Source organism: Uloborus diversus, chromosome 5 (genome assembly GCF_026930045.1).
Source record: "Uloborus diversus isolate 005 chromosome 5, Udiv.v.3.1, whole genome shotgun sequence".
Lineage (NCBI taxonomy): Eukaryota > Metazoa > Arthropoda > Arachnida > Araneae > Uloboridae > Uloborus > Uloborus diversus.
The window spans coordinates 179,995,385-180,010,655 of NC_072735.1; positions in this window are offsets into that span (position 1 = coordinate 179,995,385).

Here is a 15,271-nt window from a genome sequence, read left to right on the forward strand (position 1 = left end):
GCACTATTTCACCCTGACGCTTTCAGAATCTTTCGGTCCCTAACCGAACGTGCGTTGTAAACAAACAGAACGCAGAGGACTTCGTGAGTTTAGTTGTCAAATGTCAATATCGCTGAAGTTATGTTCGAATAGTCGACCGGATGGTTGACCAGTATGATGGTTGATGACCCGCGTTTTACTGGGATCCGTAGAACATTTTGAAATACGATCAGCTAACAGGTGACTTTATTAGAATGTTTCTGGTTGGTACCTGGTGATCCGTTTTATGTAGGGATTCTAAGTGATCCCGAGTAAACTGGTAAGTCTATTCAAACATGATATTAGCGGTCCAGCGTCTTCTCAAATCCGTATAAAAATCAGAGAAGTAACTCCACCAAATCCCACTTTTTTAACGACATTGACGGTTCGTTTTAAGCACAAAACTTCAAAAAAGCAGAACTGCTTTTACGAAGACCAACCAGATGCTGCCGCGAAATATAGTTCTATAATGAAACCGTTACGGTGGCTTTCTACCGTATCAAGGACGGATACAAGGGAGAAGTGATCACCCCTCCCATGAGCATCACCAAGAGACTCTAGTGTGGTTGTGCCTTGAGGGACTCAGCATCAGCAATTTTTTCGAACTGAAGATCTTAAACGCAAGTGTAGGCCATCTTTGATGACGTTAAGAAAAGGAATGAGGTACGAATATCCCTTCCAGACAGTATAGTGGCTCCAAAACAAGTTCTCTTAGGGATCCTCTGTGGATATTTTTGCGTGACCCTCGCCCTTGATGCTAAAGTGCTTGCATATGTAAACCATTTTGAATGAGAGGAGGAAAGGGATGGAGTTTTGGCACTGCTCTCCTCAGGAAATTTTTCGGAATTGAAGTTGTAAAAACACATCTGTAGGACACTTTTGATGATATTGTTGGATGGTGTTCGGAACTACTGCCCAGAAATATTTCACAACTTTACTTCTAAAACTGCAATTTTGGGCTATCATCGACGGTGTAGGAGGCGGGGGGATGTTCGGAAACATTTCGTCAGTATTTAAAGAGTCGTGGAAACTTCCCATTATTCGAAGGTTGTATAGTTGGTCGATCACACAAAAATTGATCATAAGTTACAAAGAAGTTTTTGCCTGAGAAGAGGAAGAGAGCCTATCTTTGAGTGATTGGTCTGCCAGGTCTCCTCAAGGAGCATAAAACAAGGGCGGGAAATCAAAGATGAAAACTTTTCCTCAAAACAATCTGCTGCTAGCTTCAAAAATTGGAAGGAAATCTTCAATTCTCGCAAATGATCCCGACATCTTCGCAAGAAAAAAATTATGTGATGCTTACACAAAATCGCTATAATATGGTACTTCAAGTTTTTGGTAGCCTTGAATTATGAGCAGTGATTTTGTATAAAAAAAATTTTCTTGCGAAAATGACGAGTTTTGAACCGGATAAGCGTTATCTGTGGGAATTTTAAATCAGCAGACCTTCTGAAAAAGATTACTTTTTTGACTGTCTCTCTGCATTTTATGCCCTTGACGACCCCAGGGGCAGACAGACTGTGATCGCTCTCTTTTTAAGAAATATATTCGATTGTTTTATTATTCGGTAAATTGAGAATTTACCCACTTCCGAAAATTTAAATTTGGGGCACCCCAGACCAAAATAGTCTTTGAAACACTACAGTACTCTATGAACTGATTTCAAAAACTTCAAAAGTAATGCTTCAGACACATGCACACCCTTCAGCTCCTCTGCTTGACAGCGAAGGTGGTGGTCAGTGCGGCGCAATGCAGGTCAGTTGCCTCCCAGTTTTCGGAGTGGTACCATTGGCCTTAACAGTAACCCCTAAATGGTGATGCATAACACATGCGATTAGAGCAACACAAAACAATCAAATTTTGTTTCCGGTTTCCTTCCCAAACATTTGCAATGCTTCAGCAGGCGTTTCGAACCAAGTGTCTGTCCTATTCGGAAGTAGAAAATTGACATGAGGCCTTTTGTTAGGCCGGGAAATGACTGACGAACCCCAGTCCGGACGCTCACCGTCAACTTGTACTGCCTTGAATGTGCAACAAACGTGTGAATTTTTGAACACAGACTGTCGTTTGAGTCTCTACCACATAGCAAAAGCCCTGCACTTATCAGAGACAACGGTGCAACGCATTGTTTCGGAGAAGTTACACATATGAAAAGTCTGCACGAAACTTGTGTTGGGAGTTCTGCCTGGATAAGGTCCGAGTCAACCTTCCCGTGGTGCCCCAGCATTCCTACAGTCCGGGCTTGTTGCCTCCCGACTTCTTTTTAGTTTCACTATTAATATCAAAAAGAAAAAGTTTCAACTCCATCGAGGACATCCAAGCACATGTCAAGGTAGCCCTTGCAGATATCCCGGAACAGGACTAAAGGGATGCCTTTGAGTCCTGGAAAGCCATCTACAGAAGTGCATTGTTGCAAGAGGTGTCTATTTTTAAAACTATTAGTCAGTTGTACCGATCAGTTCAATAAATCCATTTATTTAAACGAAGGCTCATTTCTTTTGGATCCTAACCATGTACGTAGAGAGCTGTAGATGGTGTTCAAATGAACAACAAAATTTGTTTATGCTCTGGTCTTGGTCAAAAAAATAGGGAGAATGTAGGGGATTATAAAACATACTGTCTGTCCATCATGAGAAAGGCCCCCCGCTGAGAAGTCTGTGCCTGTCTATTGCTATAGCAACGAAGCATGCCTCAGTTTTCCAAGAGAAAAGCTTAATGTTGAAAAAACCCTTACGTCTGCACAAAGGCGAGAAGACGAGTGGTGAAAGATGTCAACCCCCCCCCCCATCCTGCTAACAATTGCAGAAAATGAACGAAGTCTATGACAGTGGATGGCCTCAAGACTTGACAGCCATAGCTTTTCTTGTGAAGAACAGACAGTAACTGTATTACCAAAATGAAAACATTGGGCGTCGAGTACTTTGAGAACCATAAACATTAGGCGCCGGGAACATTTGGCCCAATGTGCTCGGCACACAATATGCCCATCGTCGAATGTTCCTAGTCCGACATATTATAGAGAATACATGTTTTTCTAAAACGTGAGATTCCCAGGAATTTATTTCTAATAGTAATTATAATAATTCAAAGTAGAAACCCTATAGTTGAGCATAAAGAAACGGAAAGTTCATATTATCTGTAAAAATTAAACAAAAAAGAAAAAGCACTGGAAATGAATATCCCATTCAAATTAAATAGTGAAATTAGGGCTGTGGTAGCCCGATCAGTAGAGTGTCGGATTCGGGGCCGGAGGGTCCTGAGTTCGAACCTCAATGGTCGAAGACCCACCGTCGTCATTAAAGGGGACTGGGCGACGTTAATTATGCTCGTGGTCTCAATGTCCTCCAAGTGAAACGATACCTCTGGGGGTGCTAGCACTAGGTAGCTATTAGCTTCCGGTCTAGTTCTAAATTCTCATTAACTGTTCGATCTGGTAATGGTGCTGCCATCTATCGGTATATAAAATAATGGAGGCAAGGCACTTAGTATGCAATCCTCGACATAAATACAGTTGTAGTCAGTTATGACTCGGAATCGAAAAAATCGAATCGAAAATAGTGAAATTCGGGGAATGACCATGATGAAGCAACAGCGCCAAGAGTATTTAATGGGGAGCCAAGGGAGCTCGGGCTCCTTCCGAAATAAATTTAACATGACTCAGACTCATTGTGTGCTAAGATTTAATATTTTAGAAATTAAATTTGGAAAATTCTCACAATATGTGGCTTGAGCTACTCCCAAAATAAATACAAATGTGACCACCAGCAACAAGCTCTAGGCCCAACTAAGCAGTTCCTTTTCAGTTTATTAGTCCCCAATGAATATAAACGGTCCTTTCAAAGCTATCTACCTCCTTGCTCAGCTCATTACGGCCTCTTCCGGTAAGCTGTTTCAAGTGCCCACAACCCTACTTACTAAGCTAGCAATTTCTCCTAATTTCCAATCGAAATTTGAATAGTTTAAAACAATGACCTGTCCTGCTTTCCGTGCAAATATTTAACCCATTAACATCATTCATTTTGATAAATTTAAACAACTCCGATTCTCTTTTGCTCCAGGCCATACATATCAGGCTTACATACGCTTCTGAACAGCACACAGAATAAAAGACACCAAAAACATTTAAGGTTTGCATGTTTGTTTTAATCTGCAAAGTGATTTACAAAGTCGTGAGTTTTGGTCAATTGCAAGAAGTATCAGTAAGTCGTAACTTCCCGTAAAGATGAAGTCTCCAAAGGCTGATTTGCAGAAGGTAATTCTAGACCGAGAGAGAGAGACGCACACACATGCAACAGGTGCTGCTTGTCCAAACAGAACCAGGAATGCACACACCGGGAGAGAAACTTGGGCCAGTCCTCCTTCCATCCAGCAGGACAAAGCAAAGAGCTCTTGTATCACAGTAGTAAAAGTGCTAATTAGATTCGGAAACTGATTAAGATCAACAAAGAACACTCTTAATCAGGACAAAATTCGGAGCACAGACAGCAGCTCGAGTGGTCGGAAGACGCAATTGGCGACTGCAAAATGTTTCAGGGATCAATTTTCTAAGCACACCACATCACATCCCCCCAGATGTCTTATGTACACACATTTATTGGAGCCGTGGTGATTAATCTGGAATTCACTGTTATTACCGGAGCATAAATTCATGATAGGATTTCGAGCAATTTTGACATCAGATTGTAAAAAATAAGAGATTTTAAAAGAACCTATACATAGAAACATTAGGAAAAGCTCTGCTTTGATCTTACTGGAGCGGGCACAGCAGAAAGGGACGTTATTCCCCCAACTCCCATAATCCTTGGTTCACAGCCCTAATGAAAGTTTTAGCATAGTATCGGACTTAGTACAAATCAAAATCACCTCTAGTAACGCTAGTGCACCAGAAATAATGAAAGTGAGTAGATAAAAAAAAGTCTTTTCACTCTGTTTTTTTTTTCGTTGTAATTATTGATACATATCTTTTTTCCATTTCTATTTCCTGATTCAATTCCACACAGTGATTAATTGCAAATCTGAAACCATCTACTGCTACACTAGATTTAGTGAAAATCTACTAATATTCAGTAGGTGAAAAGCTTTTTGTCTCTCAAAAGCATGGCGGATAAATGCTCTTTCAAAGTTAGAAAGTGTCAATAAGCATAATTTGAGATTCTGTAACAAATTCATCCTCCAATTGAAATTTTCACAGAATGTTTGCCAGGAATAAATTAAGTAATAAGTCTAAAATTAAGAAACGGTTTAAATTTTCATTCAGAATTCTTCAGAATTAAGTTGTTGCAATTACTTTTAGAGGCAAAATAAGTTACTAACTACAACAAAGAATAAAGAACTGGAAGAAATGTTGAGTGCCTTTTAACTTTGCAAGCAGTGCAATAATCCACTCACAAATCTAGTTCAATGCTTAAAACTAATTCAATACTAATTTTAAAATAATAACATGATCAACCATTCAGCATACAAATTCACCAAAGTTGTTAGAAAAACACGAATTAGGGGGTCCTGTACAGACTAAAAGCTCTGTACAACTGTATATACGTACTGACCAAAAATTAACCTCAATTTCAAACAAATCAATCATTAGTCATATTAGATTTATGGATATCACAGCAAAAGATATAGGCAATATATACCACTCAAATTTGACAAAGAAAATAAATTTGGAGAATTGAATTATCGCCTTGCAAAACAAATTACAATGCATCAAAAATATATGGGAACCAATCTCATTCTTATTACTACACATAAAATTCATCTGCATTTCAAATCGTATACTTTTCACCCCTAGTTCCCTTTCTATTAACATGAAGCCTCAGGATTGCTACAAAACATTTGTAAATTTTTCCATGTCCAACATTGGTTCCAGGTCCTCGGAGTGAAAGACAATGGCTCTAACCACTACACAACATAGGGTTAGGGTAGCTAACTACTAACATAATTTTGAATGTTCATTAGAAATTTTCTGTTATGCCAATCTTCAGCAGTTTAAGGAACCGGGGATTACAAAAGCTATTCCGGAGGTGGGGAAAGGGTGAAGGAACTTACTTTAGAACAAGATTCACTCTTCTTTTTAAGCTAACATGTAAACAAATAGAATAAACATAACTTCATTTTTCACAACAATCAGGAGAAAAGAAAAGAATGTTAATTTTTTAAATTTTAACTACCAGTAGTATGAAAAACTCCCTGTTAATTCTGCTTACGGAAATTCCATCCGAATGACATGCTGCAATCAAAAAAATGCCCATAAGGTGCCGAACGAATGCAACTGATGTAGCTCACGTCAATTCAACTTTTCTCAAATGAGATTTGTAATCACTACATTTGTCAGACTACCTTATTCCTACCCATTAAACTATGCAGCAAGTCAATGGATGGATATTCAGAATAGCACTTGCAGTCGTAAATTGCGTCTTTCGATTCGGGCACTGTCTGTTCCGAGCACTCCATATTTCACAGCTAGGCCTGCTTCAGTAACATCAGATGGATGGCCTACCATGCTGACAGGTGAAGAACCCCTTCAACGTTATCCGGTAAACAGAACAAGAGTAAAGCACCTCCATTGTGATGTGGAGCACAAGACCAAATAACAGATTTCAAAACTAGGAATTCTGCGAGTAATCAGTTTAAATAAGAGTCAACAAAGGCTTTATCATGCTCGGCAACGGTCGGAACTTTCCCCTCGATAATGAGAAGTGATTCTGCGAAATCGAAGGGTCACATAAATTTCATCAATTAAATATATACGTGAGATGATATAAATAAGCTTTACAAAATAAAAATGAAGCATTTAAAACGGCTGAAGTCTATAAACAAAAAAAAAAAAAAAAAAAAAAAAAAAAAAAAAAAAAAAACGGACAATAGTAATATATATTTTAAAAAATTAAGATTTTTTTTTTGGATCCTAGCTGTGCATAAGCTACTAAATATTTATTTAATATTATGCTAGCTACTCATGATCTCACTTTCTATAAAATTGTGACTTAGAGGAAGGGAAGTTACATATTTTATTATCTCCCTTTTATTTCAAAGTAGCAGTTGATTACTGAATATGTTTTCTTTTGTACTTTATCAGAATGTGTGCTTAAAATGACTGCATTCGCTCACAATTCATGTGTCGATCAAACTATGTTAAAGACACAAAAAATTAATAAAAACGAAATCAGATTTAATCACAAAGGATCATTGCTCTTTGATATAAGCTAAACATATCAGAGGAAATTTAATTTACACAATAAATTGGGTTTTTACTACATAATTTTTTAACTAGTTGATCACTGGTACAGTTTCATTTGAGGGGAAAAAAATCCCCACCAAGATTAAATTGAAAGTAATAGATATTTCGAGAAGTCGAAGGACTTATAAGCTCCATTAGGCAATTGAAAAAATAATCGTCAACGATCTTATTGCATCGAGAATGCCGATTCGTCCAAGTGCCGAGCATGATAGATCCCTTACACAGAGTTAAGGCAGTTTCAGTCTACAAATAAGTATAACATTCTATATTATCTCGACAGCACTTAAAAAAAGAATCAGGATTTCATTTATATATAAAAGGAGCTACCTCCTGGATGGACTTATACAAACAAACAAAAAAACTCTGGATATATAATATTTTCTTTAGTAATTTCTGTACATAAATATACAAGGTAAAATTATATGAACATCAAAAACAGATAACAAAAAGAAATTTTTCTACTTGGCTATTAAAATATACAGATATATATATATATATTTATATATATTTAAATCTTTCGAGACTAAAATCTGGTTTTCTAAATAAAACTGTAATAATGACTAAATGCTATGTCCAAGCGCAACAATCTAAGGATTTACCTGAATCTTCTATGACTTTACACCATCACCTTTGGTTTGTTTTTTCAAAAATATACATAATGCCTCCGAACAAAAACACGAACACGCGGGCTTCTTCGAAAAGTTTGGTGGACTAACAATGAAAAGCTCTGGTGTTACAAATGTGGCACGCAAAACAGGCTCTAAGCTAGTCTGAGAGCTTTCGCTGAAGAGCAGAGTTGGATGCGAGAAGCCGGCAAGGAAAAGTCACGAGTATTGAACATTTAATAAATTATTTCAGGCTCAGAAGTCAGAATGTTAAAAAAAAAAAGATCATGCAATGATTTCAATAATTAAATTTCACCTCTAATTGCCCAATCAAAATAGTCTGACCAGCAATATTTCTTTACAAACTAAGTTTATAAATTTAGACAATTTCTTATAATTATATTGAGTGACAGCAAAAATACCAAATACATTTTCCAGTTTATTTCTTCTGGCAGTCATCGATACTTAGAGAATTTTTTTAGATAACGCTTAGCGAAATTAAACTTAAAAAAAGACATTACTTAAACGTAATTTTGTGTTAATGAAACAGTTTATTAAATTATTTACTTTAATTATTTATTTGTGTAATATATATTTTGTTTGGAGAAACATATTATGCAATTTACAGAGGGGAGAAAAAATACATCTCCTTGCTAGCTTTGAGACTGTTTATAACTAATAAAAAACATTTATTTTTAATAGCCTTCAATCGAGTACTTTTTTTTTTTATGAGTGAATTTTTTTTTTTTTTTTTTGAAGTAAAGCAAGTAAAGCTGAATAGCACATTCTAACTGACCTCATAAAATTATACCTTCTAAACTACAAACTGAATAATGTTATATACAATCTTCATTACTGTTAAAACACAGTTGTGACTATAAACAACGAAACTTTAACCAACAGCAACTGTGATTTCAGATATTTGTCAAACTTCCCTCATTAACAGTTCAAATACGACTCAAATAACTCTACATTCAACTGTGTCTTTGGCTTTATTCTGAAGTTAAGGTGTTGCATAGTAGCATAGTATGGGAAACCGGAATTTCGGACTTGGTACGCATTTTCGTTTTCGATAACTTAAAAGAGCTGGCTTCTCACATCCAACTCGTGCATAAATGAAATGACTCATAGGATCTGAGAGGTAAAAAATTTCTCATGCAGAGAAATTTTAAATCGTTAAAAATACAGCCAATGCTGAAACCCGTGGACATCAACATATAAAAAGAACAACAAATATTAAAACTATGAAATGCTGTTATACATTGTGCTGTACATACGAACTATACTTAAATGAAAACAGAATATAATATTCTCTCAAGCTTTTTTTTACAGATAGTGACAATACAAATTAAAAATACGGGAGTTGTTGAAATATGCAGATCCATTTACAAATAGATGCAATTTGTTATTAAAAACATCTTTTACTTGCCTAAGCTTTTGCAGAATTTAAAGAAATTTAAGGGCCAGTTGTGAACAAACTACAATTTAGCAATAAAAAAGATGTGCTGTGCATTAGAAATCTCATTTAAATAAGATAAAAAAATGGACCCCACAACCCCCTTTCTTTTTTTGATGCATAAAGATAAATAATTTCATTATTTTTTAGATATTATGCATTATAAAAAAAAATGCGTAAGAATTGCTGAATTTCCATCTTAAAAATTTCAAACATGCCAGATTTAAAGTAAAAAACAATTGCTTAGAAACAAAAGATTTAACACTTCATTTCATGATTTAAAAAAAACATTGCATGAAATTTTTTTTCCAATTGAACTTTTATGCTACAAATACAAATAAGACGACCAGCAACAGGATCCAGCTAGGCTGGTCCTAGTCGATTTCTTAGTTCCCAATGAAGATCAATGGCCTGTTTAAAGCTATCTTCCCCCTTGCTCATTACAGCTTGTTCCAGTAAGCTGTTCCAAGTGCCCACAATCCCTACTGAAGTAGCAATTTTTCCTAATTTTCAGATTAGAATGAGATTGAAATAGCTTAAAACAATGAGCCCTTTCCCTGCTTTCCATTCAAGAATTTAATTCATTAACATCATTCATTTTGATAAATTGAAATGATTGAATCCTGTCCCTTCAGACTTTCCTTTGCTTTCAGGCTTCAAATATTAAACTTTTTTTTTCAAGTCTGGTATCATATTCTATATAAAAAGTACACATTGATCAGAATATTGTCATCTTTAGTCTTCAGAACTATCACAAGTGGTTTGTAACCAGAGTTACCAAACATAATTAGAACTACACCAAATTAGTAATTAATCTTTAAAACTTACATAATACATAAGGAACTTTCAACAATAAATTATACAATAATCTTGTCCCTTAGCAAAAAAAAAAAAAAAAAAAGAGCAAAAACTAAAACTGGAGATAAAAATAACTTTTATGAAAGATAACCACTTAGCTTTTTTTCTTTTATCTGAGAGTATTTTGCAATAGTTGACTTATTCTCCCACTAATACATCTGAATCGCAAATAAATAATGTTGAGAAAAAAAAACATCTCCAATATATTTTTTTAAATAAAAGTTTTCTTATGACTGAATGCTTTAAAGTCAATAGAGTGTAAATGTAATTTGAATAACCCATAAATTAGCCCAACAGCATGAAATGAAGTGCTAGACCCTAAGTTATAATATTGGATAGTATTTATTCACCAGGGCTATTTAAAAACCAATTTTTAAATTTTTATTAAATATAGTACATTTCTCTACCAATGACATCATAATTGAATATAATATAGAAGCCTCTTTTTGATGAAAATGATGGTACATCATCAGGCTTACATTTCTGAACTAAAAACAGACTTATCGACCAACCTCAAACACACAGCATTTATTTTGCAGTTCAGAAATACGACACCAAGTGAAGGCAATCCTATTCATCAGGTAAGCAACTTATTTTATGAAAAATTTACATTTCAAACATTTTTTCTGAGGTTATTTAAATGAAATTTCTGAAATGACCAGCAAACTTGATTGCATAGCTGCCAAAATTGCGAACTAAACATTAGGAAGACTTAGTTGCAAATGGATATATAGATTGCATGATTTTTCTAAGGAAATACATCAAAAAAAAAAAAAAAAAAAAGTGTTCAAGAAGATGAAAGCTTTAGAATGTAGAATTTATTTTCAGGCTTTCGGATCAGTCACATTATTTTCAATTTTGTTTTACTGTAAGGAATTTTTTTTTTTTTTTTTTGCCAAAATTCTCTCGAACTACACAAAAATCCCTTTTTAAGGGAATTTCCTGACTTTAGGTACACAGTAAAGAGGTTAATAATTGATTAGGGGGTTCAGGAGAAGGTATCGTAATTCGGAGGTCTCCGAAACAAATCGGGAGATTTGGCTGCTATTGTTAATTGTATAGAATGCTTATTACACACAGACACACGCAAAAAAAATTTGAGTTAAAAAAAAACTACCCCATTCCCTGAGAATACATAAATTTTCCACACAAGGCTCCAACAATGCTCTGATCTGATTAAAGTGAAAACACAAAGCAAAAAATCTCAAAATCTCAAGAAAATACAGAATATAGCTATATGCTGAGGTTACAATAGAGCCTCTTCATCAGTGTAAAAACTCATTATACAAGAAAGTCCGTTCTATCACAGCTTTCTTGCTGTGTAGTAAGTTTTTTGCACCAATGAAGAGGCTCCATAGTAGCCTTAAAATAGCTATACGCTGTATCTTCTCGAGAATTTGTGCTGTATTCACGTTGGTTTTTCACTTTAATCACATTGTAGAACAATGTTTGCATGATCACAGCTTTAATCGTTCATTCGACTATTCTTTCAAAATGCTCTCATGTAGTAAGAATTCGTTTTTCCTCCACAACAGCACAATGAAAGAATTTGATCGCTCCTAGTCTTCTGCAGCTTCCTTTGTTCTATGCATAAGGTTCCCAGGGGGTTACCGTATTTTTGAGAATAAGCGCTGCAGCCTATACAAGAAAAAATACAAAAAAAAAAAAAAAAAAAAGCCAGTGCGGCAGATACAGTCTTTTTTTTTTCAAGTATGAAAAAAATCTTAAATTTTAAAAAAATGTTGAAAATGTTCCAAATAGATGGCAGCACATCGTCCTGCTACCGGCAGGTAGCACAACATAACAATTAAAGAAAAAAACATTAGTCAGTCACGTCAAAGTACGCCAGTGTTTCAATATTTTTTCTGACATAAAACATCGTTTTTCGATGTTTGCAATTTTCTTTTTAGCTTCTGATTTCTGTAAGAATAACAATGTTAATATATAAATGTTTTTAATAATGATTAATTGATTTCAAATGTCAAAATAATTAGTAAAAATGACTTTTTAAATCAAGTCGGCGAAAAAATATACTTCAACATAATCCTATATGTTTCAACAACCTAATCTGTTACTATTCGATATTCGAACGTCGATCTATGTCGTTTCTAAGTCGATCGATATTTTTGGGCTACTTGGTAGAGAGCAAGTTTGACATTGGCTAGTAGGGTCCGCATCCCTCGTTCTGGATAATCAACAAATGTGTTCTCCCAAAGTAAGAAAAGTATATATAGGCTCGTTAATTAAAAATTTTTCTTTCACTTGCATTTCATTCCAGCTTTCTTTACTACTAATTGTGCTTTTAAGTTGTGTAATGCTGGGTTTGGCGCTTATGGCGGGTGTGGCACATACATTAAAAAGATTTTTCCTTGAGAATATATTTCGATGCGGCGCTTACACCAGGTGCAGCGCTTACTCCCGAAAATACGGTAATTACATCAAATAAAATAATAATAATAATAAAAAGGATACAAGCACAAATGACTTATTGAATTTTGGATTAACCCTTCATACTAGAAGACCATCAAATGAGGAGGTAATTGGTACACATAATTATTTTTATCTTTGGTATTTTTTTCCCTTGCCTATACATAGTTACAAGAATGCTTTATAATTTGCATTCTACCGCCCACCATCAACTAGCTTCGCATGGCATGGTCTCATCCAGGGAGAGATGACCAAACTTAAACTTAAAACATCTTACATTTCCTGAATAAAACAGTTAAGTTTACAAGTCAGGGGAAAGATTAAATCATTCAAAGTTTGAGAGGTGTTCTTGAGATACACAAAAGTATAACAGCACAAAAAAAAGTGCAAGAATACATTTTACATAAAATGAAGTAACAATACATTCAATAATAGTACTTTTTATAATAAAGCTACAGACCATTCCAGAAGTGGGCAAATGTAATTATGTAAAACTAGTAGTTGAATAATTAAGCAAATTAGATGATGGAAATCATATTAAACTATTATTCCTTTAAAAAAAAGGGGTTATGAATGCTGAAATCTGTGCCACACTTACAATAAAGTATATAAATCTCTCACATGGCCGATTCTTTTATACACTGAAGGTGTCTAATTCTCAATGCAAGAGTTGGTGATGAACAAACCAATAAAGTCCCGAGCACAAGTTAAATGACTTAGAAACAGCATGCTCTAAAAAAAAAAAAAAAAAAGAAAATATCAAATTAATCAAGCAGGTTAAATTATTAAGGTTTCATAATTTCTACTACACGTTTTTGCACTTACTTTAAGATGTCTGAAAATTTACCCTGTCTGATATTTGAGTATCAGTTGCTTCAAATAGATGATTAAAGTTAAATCCCTAGAAAGCAAATTCAAACATAGAATGCATATGTTACTGTGATTGTCGGAAACTGGAGAATGTCGACTTTCACCGGAGATTTGCCAGAATTATTCTGCCTTTCGCTGATGTCTTTGCTATATGAATTTTGACATTTACCAGATTTCAGGTTTACACAGTGACACTGAAATTTAATGCACTGCAAGTAGATCTTGAAATTTCACATTTGTTCGCAAGAGAATTAGCATAGAGTCTTTTATCACAGGATCGGCATAAGCATGCTTTTGCTGAATTTTTAGAAGACGAATGTTACCAAATATTATAGATTTCAAAGCTAGAATATCATTTACAGTAGTAACGGGACTTATACATTCCGATAGGTCAATGGCGCACAACCTTTTTTACCCAAAGGGCTGCATCTCAATTTAAGATGAAATTGGAGGGCCAGAAGACATAGCGAAGTTAAATAAACTAATCTTTTTTTTTTTGTCTAGATAATATCGGAAAACACAAAAAAGAAAGCGAAAGGAAAGAAAATTTTAAACCAAGATTCATTACTGCCAGCTTATTTTATCAATACAAAGTTTCTACCTGCTTTTACGAAACTACTTTCCAACTATTTGGCCCCAGAATTGCAACTGCTAAATGAAGAGAATTAGTTGTAATGGCAGGTTACAGAAGATAATTTTTTGATTCTTAACATTGAACATAATAATTTGATCTGAGGGACCCCCACTACGATATGCATTTTTTGACTGATTGCAACACTGAACTGATATCAATAAGGTCAAACATGGAAAAAATCAATTACGTTTTGAATAATAGTGTAAATGAAATGATAATTTAATGCAAATAAGTGCTAAAAACTATTGATCGGAAGTATTTTTATTTTGTAATGAAAGTGAAAGGTGATCAAAATAAATGAGAATTAAGTTCCATTTTTAAAGAAGGAAAAAAAAGATATGGTTACGTTGAATAATTTACTACCTATAATCTTTGCCCAGTTCTGGAATTAAAACACAGTTTCAGTCATCATAATTTAATACCTTCTTTCAGATAAAATTGTTTTTTTCTTCATCAACTCGTTGCAATATAAAAATATTAATTCACTACACTGTACATATAAATACAACCGGAATGACCTTTTTGCACTCTTAGGAGTTGTGGCAAATGAAAATTATCACCCCCCTTCAATAAATTTCTAATTTGTATGAGTGAAAATATTAAGGGAGCAGTCCACGTTGTCACTCCTAAAAATGAAAAAGAGGTTCCGAATGAGTCCAAATGATCACAATCGGGAGATGAGGAAATCTGTATGTACAAGATTAACCCGGAAATACTCAGAAAAACACAAGTCCTCAAACGCAAAACTGTTTTAAAAACTCTTCAATATTTTTGCTTTGTACATATATCAGGCCAAATCTTACAAAGTTTAGTTACCAGGGACAAAATACATTTTTTAAAGTTTACATCTTCTTCTATTATATAATAAAAAACATTTTAATAATTGAAGGGTTTGCAGCAACAAAGATTTGATTGTTGGGAAATCTCTTGGAGTTAACTCCATGTTGCTTCAAGCCAATGAAGCAGCTAACTCATTCTAGCGAATAACTTGAGAACGATGAACCGGAGATAACTCCTTACTGAACCGAACAAACTTGAGAACTATCAACCGGAGATAACTCCTCGTTGAAGCAAACGACCAAAAAAATGGAGTTAACTCTTTGTTGCTGCAAACCCTTCAATTCCTCCGTCAATTTTAAATTAACAAGTGTTTCATGAAGCTTAAT